Raw genomic sequence first — 26,867 nt, forward strand, 5'->3', positions numbered from 1 at the left:
TAAACAAGGTCATTTAATGATGAGAAAAATTCCTATTCAGAGATTTTTTTACTGTGTGCCTCGATAGTACACAAGTAGATATATGGAAACCAGAGGTTCCAGATATAGAAAATTCAGATTGTTTTAAGCATGTTTTAATTCTAGATAGATGTAAAAGATAGACTTGACAATAGGCAGATCTGTGCACAACTCTTAGCTTTTACATGCCTCATATTCCTCATCAGTGAAATGCTGAGTTGATACCTACTTCAAAGTGCTTTTGGAAATAAAGGAACAATCTTAAAACCGTTAGTAGGATGGCACCTGCTATAATGTTATTTAGAAATATTTCAGCCTCCTAGGTTGAGTGTTTTGCTCTCTGTAGAATTGACCATTTGATGTGGAGCATTTTTTCATGTGCCTTTTGGCCAAAATGCTCCACATCACTAAGCATCAGGGAGATGCAAATCAAAACAACTATGAGGTACCACCTCATACACAGAGATTGGCACACATCACAAAGAATGAGAACAAGCAGTGTTGGCAGGAATGTGGAGAGAAAGGAATTCTCATCCACTGCTGGTGGGAATGCTGTCTAGTTCAATTTTTCTGGAAAGTGATATGGAGATTCCTCCCAAAACTAAAATTGAGCTCCCATACTATCCAGCTATACCACTCCTAGAAATATAGTCTTTGAACACAAAAATACAATACAAAAATCCCTTCCTTACACCTATATTCATTGCAGCACTATTTGCCATAGCAAGGCTCCGGAAACAACCAAAATGCCCTTCAACAGATGAATGGCTAAAGAAACAGTGGTACATATAGACAATTGAATATTATGCAGCATCAGGAGAAATGAAGTCACGAAATTTTTCTATACATGGATGTACATGGAATCTATTATGCTGAGTGAAATAAGTCAGAGAGAGAAAGAGAGAGAAAGATGCAGAATGGTCTCACTCATCTATGGGTTTTAAGAAAAATGAAAGAAACTCTTGCAATAATTTTCAGAGACAAAAGAGAAGAGGGCTGGAAGTTACTGCCCACTTCATGAACCTCAGCACAAAGAGTGATGAGTTTAGTTTGAGAAATAACTACATTGCGAACTATCCTAACAATGAGAATGTATGAGGGAAATAGAAAGCCTGTCTAGAGTACAGGTGAGGGCAGAGTGGGGAAGAGGGATATTTGGGACACTGGTGGTGGGAATGTTGCACTGGTGATGGGGGGTGTGTCCTCTTATATGACTGAAACCCAACCACAATCATGTTTGTAACCAAGGTGTTTAAATAAAATATCATTAAAAAAAAGAAAAAAAGAAAATGTTTTAAAAAGTAAAAAAAAAAAAATGAAGAATTGACCATTTAATTCTTACTATTTGGCCTACCTCATTATCCTGAGAATATCAGCTGCAAACATGACCTCTTACTTTTTTGTTGTTTGTTTTTGGGTCACACATAGGGGTTACTCCTGGCTCAATGCTCAGAAATCGCTCCTGGCAGGCACAGGGTACAATATGGGATGCCGGGACTCGAACCACTGACCTTCTGCATGAAAGGCAAATGCCTTACCTCCATGCTATCTCTCCGGCTCCGACCTCTTACTTTTAATATAAGCTAAGTTCATTCTTAAGTTCTATCTCTAGTTTTTCAAGTTCTGGATCTAGGGCTTGCTCACACTTTTAAGTTGGTTCTGTCAGCAATTTGTAGTCCTATAATACATGAATAGTGACTGGCTGAAACAAAACAAAGCCAATCATGTATCTAATTTTCATCATCTATGCAGGGATAGTTCCTTTAGTATGTATTACTTAGTGTGCCTCAAGTTTTATGTTATTTTCAGAGGTTTTAGCTGTAGCCCTGGTTACCTTGGACACTTTTTAAGGACAACTAAAATGGAATACTGGGCAGATTCCCAAGTGAGATGGTAGAATATTCAAGCATGCTCAAACGGATACCTAGATCCTGCTTGATTAAAGGAGAACTGGAGTGTTGTAAGTGTACAGATACTAGGAAAATATAGGTGCCAAAGTACTGAACTTTAAATAAGAGAAACCAAATAGGCAGGGTCAAGGAAACCAATCCAGATAAATACAGCCACTGAAGAGTGACCATTGTCTTGGGGAATGGCAGGGTGAGAGAAAATAACATCTGCAAGAATGCCAAGGTATGATTCTCATTCTGCAGCCAGAGGTTGAGAACCACAGTCACAGACTCTTGACCTGTTCTGACAATATTATTATATGTAAATGTAAAGTTAACTTTTAAGAATTTTTGGAAAGAACTGAGCTGTTATCATTATGTCTCATCATTTTAAAGCAAAGAGGAACTGAAAGAGAGGTATATCTTCCTAAGATTGCAGTGAGGTAAATTATTACATGAAATGGTTAATTAAATATATTTATTGTTACATTTTTTTTTTTTTTGGTTTTTGGGCCACACTCGGTAATGCTCAGGGGTTACTCCTGGCTATGTGCTCAGAAGTTGCTCCTCGCTTGGGGGACCATATGGGACACCGGGGGATCGAACCACGGTTTGTCCAAGGCTAGCGCAGGCAAGGCAGGCACCTTACCTTTAGCGCCACCGCCCGGCCCCTATTGTTACATTTTCTTTTTTTTTTTTTTTGGTTTTTTTTTTTGGGCCACACCCGGTAACGCTCAGGGGTTACTCCTGGCTATACGCTCAGAAGTCGCTCCTGGCTTGGGGGACCATATGGGACGCCGGGGGATCGAACCGCCGTCCGTCTCCTAGGCTAGCGCAGGTAAGGCAGGCACCTTACCTCCAGCGCCACCGCCCGGCCCCTATTGTTACATTTTCAATGGAAGAAATTAATTTTATTTAGTAACATGCCTCCAGAATTTCCATTAAAATTGAAAACTATATCCTAATATAGTTTTTCCTGCATATAGTGCTCTATAGGGCCAAATAAATAGTATAGGAATCTTATACATGGCTGTCCCAGGCTTGATTCAAGGTGCCACATGTGGTTCCTTCTCCCCTAAGCTCTGCTAGGAGTGATCCTTGAAAACAGAGCCAAGAGTAAGTTCTGAGCACGCTGAGAGTGAACCAGCACTCTCTCTACCCAGACAATAAGAGACACAGATCCACAGTCAACAAGAAACATAGAAATCAAGAAAGAATGTTCAATAGAACAATTTCCTTAACCTGGTGACCTGTCATTTATATGGCTAAGTAAGATATCTGATATAGCAATGGATATCTGAGATGTGTGAGTAGTGTTAACTGCTATTTAAGACATCAAATAAAATAGAGTAATCTTCTTACCAGCATAGACTGGTATAATATTATTATATATAATTAAAACTTTATGTACTCCTGGAGATTGAACCTAGGACCTCACTCATGCAAGGCACATGATCTAGCACTAAACTTTATCCCAAGTTTTTAAATTTTACTAAACTTGATAGAATTATATTATTAAAGGAAGTAGAGGGCCAGTCAAAAAAGGTTTATGGTAACTGAAAATTAGCACCTGAAGAGGTTTTCTTGTCATCAAAACTCAAGAATTGGCTAAGGATAATGGTGGCCAATTAAAGGGAAAATCAGAGATCATGACATAAAAGGAAACCCAAGGATTCTAAGAAGCAGGATTTCATCTCTGGCATGAGGGCCTGTGATGTTCCTTATTACATATTATATGATTTGAAGGTTTTATTATAGTTGTCCTGGGAGTATTTGGGTAAAGTTAAATAACTTACCGTATTTGCCGGCATATAAAACGATCCCCTAATTTTGCAGTTAAAACATAGGTTTAGGCCTATATTCACTGTTTCAGACAGAACGTTCCTGTGCTGCAACTGTATGTACCACAGTAAGCCAATAACAACAAGCAAAGGTTCAAAGGTTATACTGTAATAGACTTTCTCTCTGACTCTAGCCAATCTGAGCAGGCTTTTTACAGTGTAGAACATTGTCTAATTTGCATGCATAAAAAGCCTGCTTGGATTGGCTGAGTTACAGAGGCTGTCCAAGCAGCCTTGCAGTGATTGGTGCAGGATCGTGTTGGAAAATTCATTTAGTGGCAATATTCAATTTTCGTTTAGCGGCATATTGAAACATTTTTTGGGATATACTCGGCGCTTAAGATGACCCCCAATTTTCGGTTGACAGTTTTTTTGTTTCAAAAGTCGTCTTATATGTTGGTAACTCTTTATAGGTCATCAAAACATAAGGTTATTGCTGTCTTTGTTGGACAATTGGATTTTAACTTTATGCTGGGTGCAAAGACTGGGTGGGACAATAAATGCTGATAGTTTCCTGCTTAGAGGCACAAACTTGAACAAGAATTGCTATAGACGATGCTTCCTTTTTCTTGACATTAATGTGGTTTTTCTGTCTGAGTGTCACTACCATAATATAAGCTGAAATTATCAGTAAACTTTAAAAATACTTAATAAAATTTGATTGCGTTCTTTTCTGCTCTTCCATGGGTTGTAATATGGACAGTTTTAATCATGAATATAAAGGAGATTGAAAATAACATGGAAGGCAGAAAGGTAGTCAAGAATTAGTTAAAACAATATTCAAAATATTGATTATTCTGAACATTCAATATTAAAAATATAAGGTTAAATATAGTGCCAGTTTGCTGATTAGATTAATAAGTCACCTAAAAGAAAAATGAGACAATTTGTACCAGGATGATGATCTGGTGCTGTTGGCCTGGTATTACATTTAGATATGAAAATTTGTATTCTATTGGGAAAGGCTAATTATGTTTTTCTTGGCTGCCATCAAGTACTCTTATAGAAGACTAAGCTTTTGCTCATCATTGTTACCTTAATGAATTAATTTAATGACATAGCCAATACAATTAACTGCCTTGGATGTCCTGTGGAGTTTGTTACAACCTATACTCTGATTTGTGCACACTGTGCACAAGAATTCATACTGATCAAGATGTCACATAGCCTATGTCCACATAACTCAACTTAAAAACACCATTAGGCTCCATTAAGCTCTTGTTACACATAGTACAGAGTGTCTTCTGTTCAAATGTTCCCTTTTTAAAGTTTTTAGAAACAGGCAATCTCACAAGAAAACGTATAAGGACTGAACTGACCTTTTGATTAGGTACATCAAAATATTTACTTCATATGTAAGACATTATACAAGTGACCTTTGCAGAGTAGAGAATCTGGGGAAAGCTACTGCAATTAGACCTTTCCAAGGTAAACTAGAAGAGAAAGGCTTATTTCATTTTAATTCAGAAGTACTTTTATAAAGAATATAAGGGTTTTCAAGATATTTTGGTATAGTGGCAGAGGGCAAGGAGAATTTGTATTTTGCATCAGAAAATACTTTTTAAGAAGCCTTACTAAGGAGCCAATATTTAGTAATTACAGTAAAACTCAAAAAACAGTCATTTATGATCACACTAATTTAGTAACTATAAAATAGGAAAAAAAACCTGAAATTACAACCAAGAGGTCTTATATCATTTACATGGGAAATTTTGCCATTTTTGGTTTTTGGGCTATCCCTGGTAATGCTCAGGGGTTATCCCTTACTCTGCGTTCAGGATTTCCTCCTAGAGGTGCTTGGAGAACTACATAAGATGCCAGGGATGGAACCTAAGTCAGCTGTATGCAGGCAAAAGTCCTACCTTTGTACTATCAGTTTGGTAACAAATTTTGCATTTTAGACACTTAAAAAACTCAAAGAGGGGCCGGAGAAATAGCATGGAGGTAGGGAATTTGCCTTGCATGCAGGAGGATAGTGGTTCAAATCCCGGCATCCTATAAGGTCCCCCAGCCTGCCAGGAGCGATTTCTGAGCGTAGAGCCAGGAGTAACCCATGAGCAATGCTGGGTATGACCTAAAAAGAAAACAAACAAAAAAGCAAAACCTGAAAGCATGTTTCTTATTCTTATTGGTAACTAACATAATTAATATCAGAAAATCTTTAATTAATGTCATTTAATCTTGCATTTGTAAACCATTTTTTTAAAAGGAGTCATACAAAAACAGAAAGTCCTTATTCTCTTGCTACTGTAAATTTTAAGTGACTATTTTCAAATTATTCAAGTAAAGGCTAATGCTAACAGAATTGTTCACCCAAACTTTGATGATGCCAATTTTATAATCTATAAGGCATAGGCCTTAAAAATTAACTGTGTTGAGTCAGGACATTTGGGTATTGCTTATTTTGGGCAACATGATTTGACCCACAGAATAGCTATCTGAAACCATGTAATAGAAATCTTTTCTACTATGGGGTTCTGCTGTATTGGTTTTAAGATCAAATGTCAGCGTTCTTTGATCTTTGCTGCTCAGATGTTCTTATTATGTGGAACAGAATTCAGCAGGTGTTTGACTGTTTATCCAGGAAAGGGGAAGGTGAGCTGGGATTAAATTGTTATGACATAGCTTTGTTTTAGCCCCACTGAGTCTCAGTGAATTTGGAATAATTGTGTTGCTGCAATAGCAATCTTGCTAAGTACAACAGGACATGGAATAGCTTGGCTCTGAAACTAATGGACTGCAGCTACCATCTGTGGGATTGAAACTAAATGCCTCTAAGAGAAATATTCATAAATGTAACTAGCCATCTTGTTGATTAGCTTTCTGGTGGACAGAATTCCAGTTGTCGAAATGAACCAGCACAACCCTTCTCTGAAAGCCAATAAGTAGGTGAGTAATCATTTGCTACAGAATAAGCATTTGCTGAATGGATTCAAATATATTTAAAGCCCCTTTGAAAGAAGACTCTTACAGCCAAATTATATAAAATGCAGAAAATTATATCAACACTTTACAAACTACAAATTAAAATAGAAAAACATAACTCTGTGCCAGTGTTTGTAAGGTCATTCTTTCACAATTTAACACACTTAGTTCTACTCTTAAAATCCTTTACTGTAGCTGAGTTCCCTGGAAGCTGGCTAGATCCTTGATTTACTAAAAATAAAGTAGAAATCTTAACTCTAAATATCAATAAAATTTTTTTAGTTTTAAAGACAGAGGACCAATATTAGCAAGCACTCAGTTGTGTTTCATTCAATGCATACATTTGCACAGAGATGCCACTCTGAATCCTTCACTGTAAACAAAACTCCTATATCTTTTTTTTTGTTTTGTGAGAAGAGGAAGGTGTCAGGGATTGAATCTAGGATTTTATCCATGTGAGGTATGTGCTCTATTAGTGAGCCATATTGCCAGCACCATACCTACATATTTACTTTTCACTTCAGAATTTTCACCTTTCAAGGACACCATTCTTTTTTTTTATTGGTTTTTGGGCCACACCCGGCAGTGCTCAGGGGTTACTCCTGGCTGTCTGCTCAGAAATAGCTCCTGGCAGGCACGGGGGACCATATGGGACACTGGGATTCGAACCAACCATCTTTGGTCCTGGATCGGCTGCTTGCAAGGCAAACACCACTGTGCTATCTCTCCGGGCCCAAGGACACCATTCTTTACTGAAGTAAATATAGAAGCGAACATTCAGATAATTCTGAAACTACTTGCATTAAGCATGAACTGGTATTCAGGAAGAAAAATTTGAAACCCTTAAGAAATTTACTATTTTGCACCTTACATCTTTTATATTTTCATCTTGTACCCCAAGGAAGTCCGGAAGCTAATGTGGGATTTGCTCGGTTTATCAAGATGAGATGCTTAGTTGGTTTAGTTGACTAGTTTCCTTCCACTACATAGTTAATCCCTGTGGCCCAGTCTCCCAAATGTAGATAAATTCAAATCCCAGTGGTGCCCTCATTCACAAAGTCAGCATTCTTCTCAGCTAGAAGAGAAGTAGAATGATCAGTATTCTAGTCTTTTCCACTAGGACCTTCAGCAAGTGCTTTTAATGATTATTTTCAAAGCTTTTGTCTTGATATATTGGGGCTCAGTTTTGTTAACTAACTCTTCTTGAGACCTCGCATAGCAATATCCCTGCTTTTCAATTTGTCTGGTTGGTCCCAGGCTTCTCCAGCCTCCCTTCTCCTTGTTTATGTTAACTCTACATGGAATTAAAATCTTCTGAATTTCAGCCAATAACAGAGGTCTTATGCATGAAGTTTGAATATTCCTAGTTGTTTTATTTAACTTATTAATCAACATACACCTATATAGCCCCATGTCTACTGTAATGATATTATGGTGACTACTGTACCCCAGATCTAATGCATATTTCTTTAGTGTCCTTAAAACTTATAAGTGTCTTCTTATGTAACCTTCTTTCTGCTATTAAAACAATGGATCTTCTAGAATCAATCACATCCCTTTGCTTAATAGCAATGAACTCAGTGCTCAAAAACCTAGTTTTGCAGCTTAGACCTAGTTTTGCAGACAAAGAAGCAAAGACCTATATATGTAAATTTTATTTTGCTTTCAACTCTGCTGTTCAGATCTAGGGTGAATAACAGTGAACAGGTAGGACCACAGAAATATCTAATTTTGGGGACAGAGATTGATAGAAACAAAGGCACATGCAGTTGCTGGAGCTTTTCTTTTTCTTTTTTTTATTGCCACATTTCCCAGAAATATTCAGGGGTTACTTCTGGCTCTGTGCTCAGAAATTACTCCTCGATTGGAGGACCACATGGGATTCTGAAGATCGAACCCAGTTCATCTACAAAGAAAGAGCCTTAGCCATAGTATTATCTCTCCAGCCCCTGTTGATACAGTCTAAAGACTACACTTGGAATAATAATGGCTTAGAAACTGACTCTAATTTTACATAGTGAGTAGAAAAAAAATTTGTGATTGGCTATCAGCCGATAGGATGAAGGAAGGAAAATAGCAGTATTTACTTCTTTATTCATTTGTTATCCTTGTTTTCTTGATTTCAGAACAAATTCAGTCACCATTTATAATGGAAAGGAAACTGAAAGTGGAGCTGACTGGTAACTCTTGGTCATATTAAAGCAATCTGAAAAAAGAAAGTTCTTTAAGTGGCAATTAGGGGTCTAAAAGAGCTGAACACCCGGACTTTGCCCTGCCTGTTTGAGTAGCTTGCCTACCTCATTCTCTCTTCCCCAGGCCTTCTCTATTCTAGTCACTCTGATATCCATGTCTTAGGTAAGGTTAGGAATGCATAAAACCTTATGGAGTATTTGACTGGACATTTACAGGTCAAATTTCTTCTTGACATTTCTGTCTTCTGGATAAGAACAGAGTTTATTCCTTGTGGCCTTAAAAGTTCCCTCTCTGAAAAATTTCCCCTTCTAGACTACCTACAAAATATACAGTCCTCCCATACCCATTAGGTTGGAACTCCCATCAATGAGATTTTGTTTTCTTTCTGTTTTTGTTTTTGTTTTGTTTTTTGTTTTTGGGCCACACCCTGTGATGCTCAGGGGTTACTTCTGGCTATGCGCTCAGAAGTTGCTCCTGGCTTCTTGGGGGACCATATGGGACACCGGGGGATCGAACCGCGGTCCGTCCTAGGCTAGCGCAGGCAAGGCAGGCACCTTACCTCCAGCGCCACCGCCCGGCCCCGAGATTTTGTTTTCTTTCTCACTCATGCCTTGTTATGTGTTTATTTACTGTCCCTCTTTTAAACCCCACCTTCTAGAATGTCAGTTAACAGGGAGGTCAGGCATCCGCTATGCTCACTACCATTGACTCAGCACATAGAAGAGACCATTGTAAGAAGTAGGGGCTAGAGAACAGCTGTTGAAGATGGCCAATAGTCACATCAACAAATGTTCATCATCACATATCATTAGAGAAATCCAAATCAGGACAATGAGATATAATCTTACACTAGTGAGGGTGGCACATATAAAACATACTGGGAACAATCTCTGTTGGCAGGGATGTGGTGAGAAAGGTGGTACCACTGCTGGTGGTAATGCTTCTTGGTCAACCCCTATGGAAAACAGTATGGAGGGTTCTCACTAAACACAAAATTGAGCTGACATACGGCCCACCAATCCCTCTTTTGGGTATCCCCAGGACAGAAAAACATTCATCCAAAAGGATGTATGCATACCACTATTCATTGCTGCTCTCAGTATAATAGCCAAGACACTTGGAATCAACGTAGATGACCCACAACAAATGAGTAGATCATGAAGATGTGGTACATATATACAATTGAATACTACATAGCTGTAAGGAATGATGCAATCATGAAATGTGCAGTAACACAGATGGGTCTAGAAGATATTATGTTAAATAAAGTAAGCCAGAATTTAATCACTTAAATGTGGTATTTAGAATAACTGCATGAAGAAACATAATGGTCTAAATAGTAGTTGTCTTGAACACTGTTGGCTCCAGATTATGGAGAGAAGGAAAGCAACTTAGTGGAAGAGGAGAAACACAAAAGCTTATATTCTCTTTACACTTCAGAGACTTCCAGCAACGGATACAGTTGTTTAGACTGAGCAGGTGTTCAGTTAACAGATTTTTATAGAGGTTTATAACATTCTAAGTCTTTTACCCATTGCATTTGGAAGTCATGGACTCACAATAGTGCTCACTAAAAGAATGTTTTAGTGTCTTAATTTTAATATGCCTATAATAACTCTTTAATATTTTTGTTCACAGTGTTCTTGAAGATATAGGTTGGTCACTCTATATGTGCATTACAGTGCTATATTATATTAGATTCAAAATACAGTGCTCATTATGATATTGTCTTGGCAAATATTCTATTCATTTTCCATTTGATTATGCCTGCTAATATGATCTAATGTTTATGTCAATAGATATCATTGGAACAGGCAACTGCATGCTACAGACACTTGCAACAGCAACAACTTGTTTTCCAGGCAAGTTTTCCTGCCTTGCTACCTAACAGTGAGATGAAACCAGAAGACGCTCCATGACACCTTGACTTCAACATAAGATCTATGTAAAAACCCAAATCTCTAATCACAGAAGCCTGACTGCGACAACTGTGATTGAGGAGAACTTTCCATGGGACCATGAAGAAAGACTTTGGAGTTAGACAACTTAGTATATCTAGACTCTGCAGTTGATCTTATGGCAGGGTGCTTAATAAATAGAGACACTCGATTTTTAGGCCAAAAGTTTTTTTTTTTTTTTTTTTTTTTTTTATATTCCCCAGCTTTTGCTGCACCTATGCAAGAAACTGCCATCCGATTTTTATGTTTTAGATAGGGGATCTCATATTTTTCATAGAAACTTGGGACATGAATTACTTTGTTTATCTCATATTTCTATTTATTTTTCTAGAAAATTAAGAAGATTAAAAATAAGAAGGGATAAGAGCCGTGGGCCAACTGGTCTTAGCTGTGTTGGCATAACTAAATATCCAAGCCAAAATCAACAATAGAATCAAGAAACCTAATCTGTAACAATCTAAATTTAAAAGGGGCCTGTTAAACTGGCAGGCCAGGGAGCAAAGGTCAATGGTATGGGATGCAATCTGGGAACATTAGTGGAAGATGGTTGACAATTGTGGTGGAATTGGCCTGATTAATTGTAACTCTGAAATCCAACTATGAAGGACTTTCTAAATCAGAAAGTTTTTAATAAAATAAAATTTACAAAAACTAAAAGAATAGCTTTTGAAAGAGTTTATGATAATATTTTAGTGAAATAATGTTCTTTTTATGGCTATATTGGTGGTGCTCAGGACTAATTGCTGGCTCGGTAGTCAGGAGTCATTCTTGGTAAAGTTCTCAAGAGATCATACATGGTGCTGCTGATTAAACCTGCATAGGCATACCGCTCTATACTACTTCTCTGGCCTTAAGTAATATGTCTTATGCTAATACTAATGTGTTTCATGTTAGTCTGTCTTATTTTATTTTAAGCTAAGTTTTGATAGATTACCTTATAATTCAGTGAATTATATCTTTTGAAACTTTTACCAGTTTTTTTCTCTCAATTGTATCAATAATTGTCTAATGGTTAACTCAATGACTCGGCTATTATCCCTGGAATCATAATATGTGTATCCATATTATTATATCTACTACAAATTTGGCTATTAGACCTGAAAATCATAATGTTGAAAACAAAGACAATCTACTTCAGGACCTCAATATCAGAGATATACTTGTAATCTCAGCTCCAAAGGCAAGGGAAACAAAAAGAAAAACTAATCAATGGGACTACAAAAACAAAACATGCAAACAAGCACCAAAAATTGACCACAAAACCTACAAACCTAGTAGTTAGGAAAAGAAAGCTAGACATAATATATGCAACAATGATTGATATCCAAAATACTTAAAGAACTTATCCTTCAAGTTTAAAGGCTATTTAAGACAAAATAGCAGATACACAGGCCAGATAAAGAATATACAAAAATATTACAGAATTAAACTGAACCCTGTAGCAGGAAAAGTAACCAGTAATATTAGATTTTTGTTAGTGAAACCAGTGGAACTGCTAAAATAAATGATAGGTTTTCAGGGAGTAAAGAGTAAAGAGGAAAAACAAAGTACAGGCTTTTAGCTACATTTTAGCTCAAGACCATGATGGAAAAAAACAGGGTTTGAATCCTTGACTTGTAACTTATTAGTTACATATTTTGGTAAATTACTTAATTTTTCCATTTCTGAATTTTTCCCTCTTTATAAATAAATGTGAACATAATGATCACCTCATGGAGATGCTGGAAATTAAATGAGGACAAAATACAATGAAGCCCCCAGTTCATTGCTTGCTCTATTTGCCCAATCCTGACAGAGGGCTACTCAGTTAGAAGGGGGAGATGGGGTGAGGAGGCCAGCAGAATGCTGCCACAGTGCTGCCTGCCAAAAGCTCCACCTTACCTGGGTTCTTAGTTTTACCCTTGAAGCAACAAAGCCACTGTAAAAAGAGTCTGTGAAAGGGCTCATTCTTTTAAACGCTTTAGTGAACTTCTATATTTTTAAAAGGAAAAATCCCCAAAGATGATCATTTTCAAATCTTTTCTTAACATGAGTCTCATGTTTTAAACTGGGTTTGAGGTTTATGTGAAATGTGAGGATAAACACGCTCTACATTTGTAGATTCAATTGGAAGCAGTGCTTTCAAACAAAGTTTGTACATTCCCCTAAACTAATTTCCTATGCTTTGCCCTGGTGCAGCCACAGGAACTGCCTGTGGAAATGAATGAGCTGGGCTGGCTGGACAATATTGTAAATAACAGTCACTAGGAAAAAATCAGGGAAAATTAATTTTCAACAGTGGAACATAATAGGGAAAAACGAACTAAGCTTTTCCTGCTTGTGATTTATAAGATGTCCCTTAATACACAATAATGAATCACCAACTTTTCTTCTAAGGTATTTAATTCTCTTTGTGAGTTTGACTCTGTATTTGGGTACATGTACTGACAGGAACTTTCCTCCCATTTGGAATTCCTCTGTGCCATACCTTTACATCCTATATTTTTCCAAAACTTATCTCCCAATCAAAACTCCCAAAGAAATTCTCCAAAGGAAACTTCTTCCCTCACTCCCTCCTTGTTTCTTCAGAATTCTCAGCTGAGTTTCATTAAGAGAGGCAAGTTTCTAACAATTGGATTAGAGCACAAAATTCCTATTCTTCAAAGAACACTTTTCTGATTCAAAAACTAAATGTCAAAACAGCAATGGAAATCCATTAAGAAATAAGAAAACATGATCAAAAGTGGTATTTTAGAGTTATTTCTAAGATTTAATATATGTATTGAACAGATTTTAACATAACTACCTTGCTAACATAATTTTGTAAAATGTAATCACATTTACATGAATTTCCCTCACTTAGTTTGGTTTTCATTGCTTTATTGCTTTTTACTTGATTTTCTCAAAGAAAGTCTCTGCAAAGTTTCTACAGAGGTTCTCTTTTTCTCTTTCTTTCTTCTTTCTTTCTTTCTTTCTTTCTTTCTTTCTTTCTTTCTTTCTTTCTTTCTTTCTTTCTTTCTTTCTTTCTTTCTTTCTTTCTTTCTTTCTTTCTTTCTTTCTTTCTTTCTTTCCTTTCTTTCTTTCTCTCTCTCTCTCTTTCTTTCTTTCTTTCTTTCTTTCTTTCTTTCTTTCTTTCTTTCTTTCTTTGTTTCTTTCTTTGTTTGTTTCTTCTTTCTTTCTTTCTTTCTTTCTTTCTTTCTTTCTTTCTTTCTTTCTTTCTTTCTTTCTTTCTTTCTTTCTTTCTTTCTTTCTTTCTTCTTTCTTTCTTTCTTTTCTTTCTTTCTTTCTTTCTTTCTTTCTTTCTTTCTTTCTTTCTTTCTTTCTTTCTTTCTTTCTTTCTTCTTTCTTTCTTTCTTTCTTTCTTTACTTTTCTTCTCTTTTTTTTTTTTGTCACTCCTGGCTCTTTGCTCAGAAATCTCCTGGAAGGCTCGGGGACCATATGGGATGCTGGGATTCAAACCACTGTCTACATGCAAGGCAAATGCCCTACCTCCACACTAAATCTCTGACCCTCTACAGAGGTTCTTATTGCTAAATACAAGGGTTACTTTCCTCAATAAGCAATTAACACCCTGGCATCTCCTGACACTGTTCACTATTCATTCTCTTCTAGAAACATTTTCTCTTGTTAGTCATCATAATAATCATACTTTCAGTTTCCTATTATCTCAGTGACTATTCCTTTTCAGAGTTTCAGCTACTCTTTTTGCCATCCAGATATTAAACAAGGTTTTCCCTTAAACCTTACTTGTAGGTCATTATTTTCTCACTCTAAACTGTCCAAAAAATCTGTCCTGTATTGAGTCAATAATTGCATACTTATTTATACCTTCATCTGATATTTCTTTCCTTAACTCAAATCTATTATTGGATACCTACTTGGGGACCTTCTCTGTCCTTAGATATTACAAGTATTTCAGTCTTAAAATGCTCAATAGAATGTACTCATCTTCTATACTGACCCTTTTCTCTCTACATTCCTTTCTTTGGAGAGTACCATGATTATAAATCCCACTGTCCCAAATCAAGTTTATGAATCCAAGCCTAAATTTCCAAGCAGTACTTTTGAGTCACCTTTTTCTTCTTGTTCCAGCTGCTGTGATCTGAATTCAGACCACTGTTGCTCTCTATTGTACTTGCCTGTACTTCTAGCTTTCTCAAAGGTTTTGGGATTTCTAATTTGTTCCTCCTTTACTCTGTACCAAGAACAGTAGTTTTAATATTAAATGAATAAATTCCCATTTTCCTCAAGATAGTGCTCCAAGTTCAGCCCATAAGTCTTAATGATAACCCTATTTTATATTACCTCATACTTCTCAACACATTTCCTTTTATATTTCCCTCATATAAGTCTTGTAAACTGATCTTTCTAAAAATTCTAGTCCTTTAATGTTGTTTTGTCTTCCTGGTATGATTCTCCCTGCATAAATCTTAACCTTTCCTTATTGGTTAACTCCCAGGAAGCTGTCAAGTGTCTGCTGAGTCATCAAGTCACTTCTTTAAAGAATCTTCCTAGAATGAAATGCTCCTTCTGTTAAATTTGTGCCTAGACCTTCCTTCCATGGACAGTTCCACTGTATTTTTAGCTAACTGAGCAATTGTAAATCAATTTCAATTGTATGTGACCCAATAGGTCCTGAACTGACATTGAAAGAATCCCTGTGAACTATGAAGTAATATGTAGTGTAATTAAGAGGAAGGTTCAGGGGCTGGAGTGGTGGCGCAAGTGATAAGGTGCCTGCCTTGCCCACGCTAGCCTAGGACAGACAGCAGTTCAATTCCCTGGTGTCCCATATGGTCCCCCAAGCCAGGAGCGATTCTGAGCACATAGCTAAGAGTACCCCCTCAGTGTCACCAGGTGTGGCCCAAAAATCCAAATAAAAATAAAAATAAAAAGAGGAATGTCCCAATGAACCTTATGGCATATTTATCTACTTATGAACTAAGAGTAAATGAATGTTTACAATCTTCAAATCTTGAAAATATTCCATTATTCTAGAACATATAGTGACTTTATTATTTTTTAATTTTTAAATTTTTTTATTTAAGCACCATGATTGCATACATGGTTGTTTCAGCCATAAAAAGAACACCCCCTTCACCAGTGCAACACTCCCACCACCAACGGCCCCATCTACCTACATCCCCAACCCTTGCCTGTATTTGAGACTGGAATTCTACTTCTCTCACTCATTCACATTGTCATGATAGTTAGTGTACTTATCTCTCTAGTTACACTCCCCACTCTTTGAGATACGCTTCACTTCGAGAGCCAGTCCTTCTAGCCCTCATTTCTGTTGTCTCTGGGCATTATTACAATAATGTCTTTTGTTTTTCTTAAAACTCATATTAAAACCCATAGATGAGTGAGACTATTCTGTGTCTATCTCTCTTCCTCTGACTTATTTCACTCAGCTAATAGATTCCTTGTCCATCCATGTATAGGGAAATTTCATGACTTCATCTCTCCTGAGGGCTGCATAATATCCCACTGTGTATATGTGCCACAGTTTTCTTAGTTATTCATCTGTTGCAGGACATCTTGGTTGTTTTCAGAGCCTGGCTATTGTAAATAGCACTGCAGTGAATATAGGTGTGAGGAAGCCATTTTTGTACTGTATTATTTATTATAAAATATAAATATATGGGTTTGAAACAGTCAAATCTGCATGCAAATGAAAATAGAGCAATAGAACAAAAATCCAAATAATATAATATATTTTTTCAACCCTTAAAAATCTATTCCACCATTATAAGTCAATAAAGAATTACAGAATTTTAGGTCAGAAAGAAACCTAGAAATTATTTACTCTGATTCTCCTCCTTTATTTTTACATTTGATATCCTAAAGAAAATGACAAGTAATTCATTGTTGACTTATAATGTAGGAATAGATTTTGCAGGGTTAAGAATGTAGATAATAATATTTGAAAAGGCATCTTCAAGGAGGAAACACCACTGTCCAAACAAGTGGAGTCAGAAATAAACAAATAGAACTATATTAAACTGAGAAGCTTCTGCACCTTAAAGGAAACAGTGACTAGGATACAAAGGCAAACCACATAATGGGAGAAACTATTCACCCAATACCCATCAGCTAAGGGTTATAACATCTAACATCTAAGAGATACCAAGTACTGACAGAACATTACAAGAAAAATATCTTCTAACCATATCAAAGTACGGGGATGGATTGAACTGGTAGCACAGCATTAGGGTGTTTGCCTTGCACATGGCTGATCCAGGACAGACTCGGGTTCGGTTCCCAGCATTCCATATGGTCCCCCGAGATAGAAGTGATTTCTGAGTGCAGAGCCAGAAGTAACCCCTAAGCATTGCACTGTGTGCCCTCCAAAAATGAGGAGAAAAAATGAATAGACTCTTTATCAAAGAAGAAATACAGAAGGCCAAAATGCACATAAAATACTTCATATCACTAATGATCACAAAGATGTAAATCAAAACAACAATGAGTACCATCTTATACCACAGAGACTGAAACACATCATAAAAACAAGAACAAACAAACAGTGCTGATGGGGATTTGGGGAGAAAGGAGCTCTTATAACTGCTGGTGAATTCTATCTCATCCAGCTTTTCTGGAAAACAATATGAAGATTCCTCAAAAAACTGGAAATTGAGCTCTCAGATGGTCCAGAAATAGCACTCCTTGGTATATACCATATTAACACAAAAACACAAAACAAAAATGCCCTTTGCATGCTTATATTCATTGCAGAGCTATTTATAATAGCCAGAATTTGAAAACAACCCAGGTGCTCAAGAACAGATGAGTGGTTAAAGAAACTGGTGCATATACTCAAAGGAATACTATGCAGCCATCAGAAAAATGAAGTCATAAAATTTTCCTATACATGGAAGGACATGGAGACTGTTATGCTGAGTGAAATAAGTCAGAGGGAGAGAGATAGACACAGAATAGTCTCACTCATCTGTGGGATTTAAAAAAAATTAAAAGACATTATTGTTATAATACCCCGAGACAATAGAGATGAGGTCTGGAAGAATAGGCCCTCAATATAAAGATTGGTGAGTGCAGTTAGAGAGATAACTACACTGACAACTATCATGACAATGCTAGTGAGTGAGAGAAACAGAATGCCTGTCTACAGACAGCAGGGGGTGAGAGAGGAGGGAGAAGGGGGCATTGGTGGCAATAGGGTTTCACTGGTAAAGGGGAGTGTACTTTATAGGACTTAAACCCAACTACAAAGTTTGTAACTATGGTGCTTAAAAATATATTAAAAATAGGAAATTTCCAGTACTTGATAAAAATTGAAACTATCTATGAAAGCTAAAATTAACCTGAAATTCACTTATTGTATTCTAAAAATTGTACTTACCAAATTAAATGCATGATAATGCTCTTGCAAATAGGTTTTTGCTTTTGGAAAAATAAACAAAGTTTCATCAATCCCAGAGTGCAGAGCCAGAAGTAACCCTTAAGCACTGCACTGTGTGCCCCCCAAAAATGGAGAGAAGAAATGTAGACAGGTAAGAAGAACACAATATATCAGTCTACTTTAATAATAGACTGCACTATGTGGCAATGGCAGTCAACAAACCACAACTATAAATGACTATGTGAGTAGACCTAAAAAAATGTTTATAAATTTTTTATGATTTTAATTATGTAAAGTTCAAAAAAAAAACAAACAACTAACCAGTGATGTCAAATCAGAAAAGGTTTACTAGGAGTGGGAGGTGTGGAGACATTTTTAAGACAAAAATAGTACTTATGGACAAAGTAGTAGTAATTTTTGTCTTTTGACTTGAATCTGGTTACACAGGAGTCCTTACTTTGTGATTCCCATTGAACTGTGATCACTATGGGAGCATTTTTTCCCTGTATGTTATATTTTGAGAAAATCCCTCTAAAAGCCTCTATTCTAGTTTTGGCAGGAAGAGAGATTTTGGTACTTCTATTATTAGCTTAACATATCTGCAAGAAAATTTCTTGCAGAGTGAAAAAAAATATGCTATAACATTTGCTTCAGTCATATAAACAAAATAAAATAGTAAAATATTGAAAATGTTGTTAAAAGAAATTTGTTTGATAAAAAACAAAAATCCATATTTCTTTGGTAATTTGACTTGATTAGGGGAAGCAAATGTAAAACTTCCAAAGTGTTACCATATTTTTTTGTATTCTTATTTGCTCAAAATTCAGAATTTTGTGAAGCTGGATGGTTTAAAAATTATGGTGATAAAAATAATTGTAACAAATAAAGACTGAATTTTTAAAGTATTATTATTGATATACCACAGCAAACAGTATATAGAATTGGCATGTAATAACATTCAAAATATTTGCAACAAGAACAGAGATACAGTACTAGATATACTCTTCAAATTATTCTAATAAATCTTTGTCACATAGAGGTTCAATATCTTTTAAAAGATACATAATAAATTATTATACTTCTTTATAATTTTAATAGACATATATAAAACAATGACTGAAAAATTTATCATAGTGTTTAGTATTATTTATAAAAATCCATAATTAGTAGAAAACATTAAATTTTTATGATAAATATATTTAGTTAAGAAGACTTGTAAGTCCTTGTACTTTAGATATACAAAACAGCTCTCCTTCACTATATTTAGAAAAAATTAAAACAGAATTATTCCTCTTCCTAAGAATAATCATATATTAAATTGGTGTTTAGAAACTTTGAAATGATTGGCTTTCAGGGAAAAACACAATTTATATTTTCTACTTTTAAGTAAATATTTTTACTCTGACTCTAAAAATCTGTCTAAACCACCATTAACATTTTAAGAGAAAGTTCTCTAGCACTTACCAAACAAATATAAATAATACCTGACAACAGCATTAGGGAATATAAACATAAAATTACCTGTTATTAAAAACAGCATATTTTTTCTCAAAGAAATATATTACTCAGATGTAAAATAGTATGTTTTCTATTCACACTAATCTTTTAACATTATGGTTCAATTTTCTAAAAAGCTGACATGGAAAATAATGTGTAATAAACTAATTCATCATAATGTGCAAAAGAAACTGCTGGAATAAATTGTAATAAGCTTCCAAAAACTAGCAGCTTTTAAAAGTATTAATTTCTACTCCAGATAATTGGAAAGGACACCTGGGTGGGTAGGCAATATTTTTTATGGGATTGCTCTGTCAGGAGCTGAGATTGTCTCTGGACTCAGCAATGATCATTTAGCACTAAATGACAGTGAATCTTGCAAATAGGGCTTCCTAGATGGGCTTGCCATAAATTACCAAACTCAACTCCCCTCAAGGTCAGCCATATGAAAGGGCAGGTATCAAATGGCCTTCACTGAGACCTAGAGTGATCCTTGGGTTTCTCATAAATGGACAATAGTTGTGTTGGCTGCCATAAAATCAACTTAATGGACTGACAACATAAATTACCATCAAACTTTGACAACGTCTTCCCAGGAAACAGCTGAAGAATGCTTTTATATCAAAGTTGTAGAAAATGGATGACAGTATGTTTTTCTCCATAGTTGATCATAAATATTTTTAACAATGCTAAGTGGGGAACAAATTAATATTAGAAGCCACTGTTTTATTTGCTACATTAAAAACTGTATCTAAGTAATATTAACATGACACTTGCTTTTGAAATAACTGGTATATATACACATATACATACATATAACCATATATTATAATAATGCAACAGTGTATGTTTTTTCTAGGAAATATGTTTGTATTTGCTGGCAGTGGATATTTTACAAAACTTAAACAACTAAGAATATTGATGTCTTTCTGGTTTTATTTTATACCTACAGTGTACTGGACCCACAGGAAGATTGATTATTGAATTTCATACTGTCTAGGATAAATCATCAATTCACTTTTACCATGGTTTTGTTTTTGCCATTTTTAATGCAAAACAATTATTATATAAAGACATACTGAAGTTAATAAAATCAATCCTTGAGGAAATGACCATATAAACCTTCAAGTACTAGCAAACCTTGCTTGTAAAATTAATTAACTGCAGACAAAAGGCTTCATATTATTTTAGAAGAAAATATACCAATGACTAAATTGATAAACTCTAATTGATGGTAAACATTATTTAGATGAATTTCCTTTTCTCATTAATTATACTGAAAATTTGTACCTGCATTAATTTCTGTTACTTTCATTATTACTATTTGTAGTATTAATGCACCATAGTCACTTTTTCCTATAATTAATATTTATTATCTTGTAAACTACAGAAAATCACAAAAGATTTTGCTAAAGAAATGCTACATTGGGCCCGGAGAGATAGTACAGCGGCATTTGCCTTGCAAACCAAAGGTGGTTGGTTCGAATCCCGGTGTCCCATATGGTCCCCTGTGCCTGCCAGGAGCTATTTCTGAGCAGACAGCCAGGAATAATTCCTGAGCACCGCCGGGTGTGGCCCAAAAACCAAAAAAAAAAAAAAAAAAAAAAAAAAAGAAATGCTACATACATTGAGTAAAAGCAAGATATATATTCAATTCTATGGGATTATAGTCCACAGATATTATATGTAGTGCCTAATGAACTCTATATTTTTGTAAGTTACAAAATTTTCTAAATAAAATTTAATATATTTTGTGCCTTTCTTTTCCATAGCTAGCCATTACTTTCTCGCATGTCTTTTTTTGCAATGCCGCACACATTTTTTTCTTTTTTTCTATTCTTACTGTTACTTCCTACTCAGTACCTCATCATTTTAGATCTGAATTGCTGCAGTAGTGTTCAGTTAATAAAAAAAAAATCTTGAAAACCAAATTCTTTTGAGGTATTTATTAGAATATGGCATTTGAAATCCCTAGGGCACCCAGTTTAGTACCTGGCATGTTTATAAACATTACTACTATTATTATTCTAGCTGCGAGGGTTTTTTCTCCATCATTACTACCTACCTATTATAGATTGTAGGTTTTTTTTAAAAGCTAAAAGAGCATAAATACAGGAGTATAAATGATTCAGGTTTGAATCATGGTCCTTTCATTTACTATTTTAACCTAAGTCTCAATTGGCTAAGGGGATGTGGGGAAAACAAAGTGTCTACTTACAGCAACATCTGAAAACTGAGTGTGACTTGTTTTAAATATAATTATTTATTCATTTTTATCTATTGAAGTCAGTCAGAAGGAAAGGAATATTATAGAATTATCTCCCAGGCTGGGTACAGCATTACCATTCACATGACTGACCTGGGTTTGATTCTGGCATTTCATATGGTCCCCAATGCCCACCAGGAGTAATTTCTAAGTGCAGAACTGGGTGCAAGCCCTGAGTACAGTTGGGTACACCCCTCCCCCCCGAAATGAGAATGAACTCTCACATGTGGAATTTAAAGATACACAGCAAAATAGCAACAAAGGACCAAAGGCAACACATATAATTCTTATTAGTGTTTTCTCAGATATTCTCATTTCATGTGTTGAAGAACCTATGTTCATAAGTGTTTCATATCAGGTAACATTTTTTGTATTTTATTTAATTACTTTACAGAAAACAAAAATTTTAATGATATTAATTGATGCTAACCTTAATTTTATAAAATTATTTTCATAAATAATAATCATATATTAATTGTAAACATTACTATTTGTAGACATAGTTTACAAAATACCTTTTATCTAGTACTATAACCTAAAATTTTCTCCTAAAATTAGTCATCTGCTGCTCTACTGCTATGATTATTATATTTGTAACTCAATTTATTATCAAGATGCTTAATAATTAACAATAATGATAAATTACAAATCCACAACACTAGAAAAAAAACAAATGCATTGTCATAACCTATATTTTAAGGAATATTTAACAGTTGAAGATGACTTGATGAAATTGGGCAATTGATCATTGATTCTTCATTATTATATTTTTTAAATCCTTAGATCTTGGAATTAGAGTCCACCTCCAAAAAAGTTTTGGTATAAGAAATTTATAAAGGCAGCTTCTTAAATTATTTTACCTTCCCGAATACTATTCAAAGTATAAGGCAGGTTACTTATTTTCATTTGGTTGTTAAACAATTTACAAATCTTGTAAGATGTTCCTATAATTTATTAAACAACAGAAGAGAAACAATGCAGGTAACTTCCTTAAGTCTAAATTTACATGTTAGGTCATGCCAAGATTAATGAAGGAATTAATAAGGAAGGCATGAAAATGGAAAGGATGTCACAGAATTTTAAGTATTTTTACTATCATAGTAAATGCAGCACATACTCAATATGCACACAATGCATTTACTTCAACAATTCCCTCCAAAAATTTAAGGTTAAAGCCAGACATAAGTTTCAACTTGAGGTACTATTAGTCATTCTTTTAAAAAAATTTTTTTTAAATTAACCACCATGCTTACAAAATTGTTCATAGGTGGGTTTCCATCATAGACTGTACATCAACCTTCAGCAGTGTACTTTTCTCACCACAGATGTCCCCAATTTACCCCCCACCCTCACCATTATTTGTCTCTGGGGAAGGCATTTTGCTTCTCTCTCTCTCTTTAATTTTTGACACTGTGGTTTGCACTATTATTGATGAAGGGGTGCCATGTATGCCACTTTATCCCTTTCAGCACCGTGTTATTGTCCAGAGAGTGATCAGTTCCAACTATCATTGTCATGGTAGACCCTTCTCTCCAATTGCACTACCACGCCTGGGTCATGCTTCCTATCATGAACTGGTCCTCCTGACCTTCATCTCTATTGTCTCTGGATATTATTACCATACTATATTTTATTTTTTTATATCACAGTGAGTGAGATTATTCTATGTTTATCATCTCCCTCTGACTAATTTAGCTCAGCATAATAGTTTTAAAGAGACATTTTCAAGAGTAGTAGATTGGGTCCCACAAAGGTCCATATAGTATATATGTATATATATATGTATATATATATATATACTCCTCTCAAAGTATATATATGATTATATATACACATAAATATGCTCCTCTCAAGGAGAATATACTTTTAGAGCCTTATATTTAAGGAAAGAATTACTTCTAATCCTTTAAATGAATAGCTTGCCATACAACTTTTATTTTATAAGAGCTGAGGCTCCATATACAGTTCTAATTTCAAAGATTTTGTGTTGTATTTTTCAGTCTTTGCTTTAGAGATTATCTCAACATTTAAAGCCATTTTATAAAGCAAGTGACTGAGAACCAAACAGTACTGGATTAGCATAAGAGCTGGGGTATGGGGAGCCAGAGCCAAGATGGAGTCTAACAGGACAATTGTTCTTGTGTGACATGTGTATGTGACCTGAAGCACTGGCCATTTAATGCTTCAACAAATTCTAAGTAAAGAACAGACCATTCTTGTATCAGAATCTACAAATAGAAGGTACGCAAAGTGTTATATGCCTGGCTTATAGAGATTAACCACAAGATGTTCTTTGTAAAGCTGTTTGTCACGAGGGCTGTACCATCCTGCCTACCCTCCTCCCCTGAAAGTTTCTGCATATAAGAAGAGCCTGCTGGCTAATAAAATTTTGGACCTTGATCAGACTTCCATTTGACTCGGTCCCTTTCTTTCCCACCCATTATTTTTTCCAAAGACTGGATCCACCCCACACCCATGAATTACTGAGCCCTGCAGGTTGGGGCACTGGGGTAATATTTTTTTCCTAAAAATGCCTCTAGAATCCTTATACAGTTGTGTGATTCTTTTCCTTAAAACTGTTTTATTTAATTCCTTCCTCTAGAACCTTCAAACTAGTTGTGGATTTTGTAACCATTTCATAGTTTATAGAGTGTCTGATAATTTAAAAACCATTTTACAAATAAATGCTTGAGTCTTAATAATATTATATGACATGACAAGACTGTAGTAAGAGTAGGTTATATGATGCATCTAAATAATCAGAAGATATATAACAAAGTCACTCTGATTCTAGTCCTCACTTTACCCCATCTCTACTTCTTCACTGTCTCTGTCTTTGGTAGAGTAGGAAGGAAGAATTTATTAAAGATTTATCAGTCATCTACTATATGCTAACACTAAACACTACAGTTACACAAATGAGTATTAGCAGCCAAGGAATTTTGGAAATAATCAAAAATAGACTTGACTATTTCCTAGAAAATAAAGAGATTTCATGAGGGTCTAGTCTGCCAAGCTTAACAGAGATTTCTGTAAATTTGCCAAAGCAATTTTTAAATTAAATGCATGATTTAAAAATAATTTTATAGTTTACTCTTAAATTTTATCAACTCAAGCCCCATTATATGCAACAATCTTGTATCTAGACGGCAATATTACAGAGGTTGAGGGAGATAGTATAAAAAAGCCACCATAAGGCACTTTGAAATGAAATGTTACCCTCCATGTTAGATGTTTATGTCATATTTCCATGACTTTAGCCACCAAGATTTTAGAATAATATACCTTTCCTCCCAAAAAAAGAAGTGTAATGCTACTCATTTTAATTACCATCTACTAAAAAGCTAGACACTGGAAATGTTTTTAAAGATCCCATCTCAGCATAATTTTGCCTAAATTATAATAGAGAAAGTACAATTTCCTAATTATCCACCATGAGAAATTTGGTACTCTGTATGTGGAGCAATTACATGTGGAATGAAACAGCCCAATGTTGGTGACAGAAACTTTGATTCTTATTTTTTTCCTCATGCCTTTAGACAATGAGCTGATGGCTCAGGACCACAAAGTTCTTATGTTCTGAACAGAATGATACCATTTTTTTTAAAGCATTGAAAAATTACTTGAGATAAATTATGACTGTATAGTAGATAATTTTGAGTGTTTTATGTATGTTATATAATACTCATAGTCCTAGTGTGTAAACTCTGTTAAACTTAATAAAAATTATTTTTTTATTTTTGGTCACACACAGCAGCACTCAGGGTTACTCCTGGCTCCAAGCTCAGAAATCACTCCTGGCAGGCTCGAGGGACCATATGGGATGCTGGGATTCGAACCAATAATCTTCTGCATGAAAGGCAAATGACTTACTGCCATGCCATCTCTCCGGCTCTCAGACTTAATAAAATTAATAAGATGGATATATTATTATTTCTAATCTAGAGATGCAAAAGTTGAGTAACATCCTCTAAAATAATCTTGCCAATATCATCTAGCTAGTGTTTGTCTGAGAAAAGCAAATTTATGTAGTACAACTCCAGATACTTGACCAATTCATTTCTAGTATCACAGTTCATAACAGACCCATTTCTCTGCTTTGGATTCTGGTATACAAAAACTCTATAGATCTTGCCTTTCCAGAAATAAACAGTTGCACTGAGGACATAGGACATGTACAATAAAAGATAAAAAGCAATTCATAATTCAAGTTGCCAAATCCCATGGGAGTCTGGGGGAGAAAGAAAATAATGGGGATAGGGAACTTAGTAAGATCTTGTCAAGTATGTAAAATTTAAATTAGATTTTGAAAATAAATTAAAATCAGTAAATAAAAAGCCTGGGGAAGTTACTTCTGACTGCTTATACAGAAAGGACAAAGGTTTTTTCTGTGTATAGGACAGAAGATTCAATAGGGAGAAAGCTTTTCAATGGGAACACTGACAGGAGCCAGTTTAAAGTCATGTTTATAAAAAAAAAAAAAGCCATGTTTATTTTAAAAGCTTGAGAGAAAAGCAGACCTCTGACTGGACAGCTACAGAATATTTCAGATTGTGTGCATGAACATGTTTGGTCTGCAATTAATGCTTAAGATTGATGAGATGGGATGTACATATGAGGGCAGGATTAGCAAAAATTAGATAATGGATTGCAGGAACACACACAAGTCTTCAAATAACTTACCTACATTAAGACACTTCCCAATTACTCCAGTGGGGATTATCTGGTTGTTGGATATTCCATGACCTTTCTCACCAGTTGGTTGTCTTTTTGACTTGTTCTTTCCTTGTTAGCACCTGGGGACAGAGAAGGTGGCAAGGTCAAATATCAACCAGTCTCTTGCTTCTTTTTATTCCTATTCCTTAATAGGATTTGACTAAGCATTTGTATGGGAATTAAATGTCCTGTAGAGGATCGGAATGTTTCTCTCTTTTTGT

The 26,867-nt window shown here is 35.2% G+C and overlaps 1 protein-coding gene across 2 annotated transcripts in view; it reads right to left on the reverse strand.

Annotated features, from left to right (window-relative positions):
• The window catches only part of HS3ST5 (heparan sulfate-glucosamine 3-sulfotransferase 5), a 214,077-nt gene that overhangs the window by 104,556 nt on the left and 82,654 nt on the right, over positions 1–26,867 (reverse strand). For both annotated transcript variants that reach the window (XM_049771206.1, XM_049771205.1), the window contains exon 2: positions 26,614–26,726. The gene's annotated coding sequence lies outside the window, so the exon portion shown is untranslated. The remainder of the gene's footprint in view (positions 1–26,613; positions 26,727–26,867) is intronic.

This window comes from Suncus etruscus, chromosome 4, assembly GCF_024139225.1.
Source record: "Suncus etruscus isolate mSunEtr1 chromosome 4, mSunEtr1.pri.cur, whole genome shotgun sequence".
NCBI lineage: Eukaryota > Metazoa > Chordata > Mammalia > Eulipotyphla > Soricidae > Suncus > Suncus etruscus.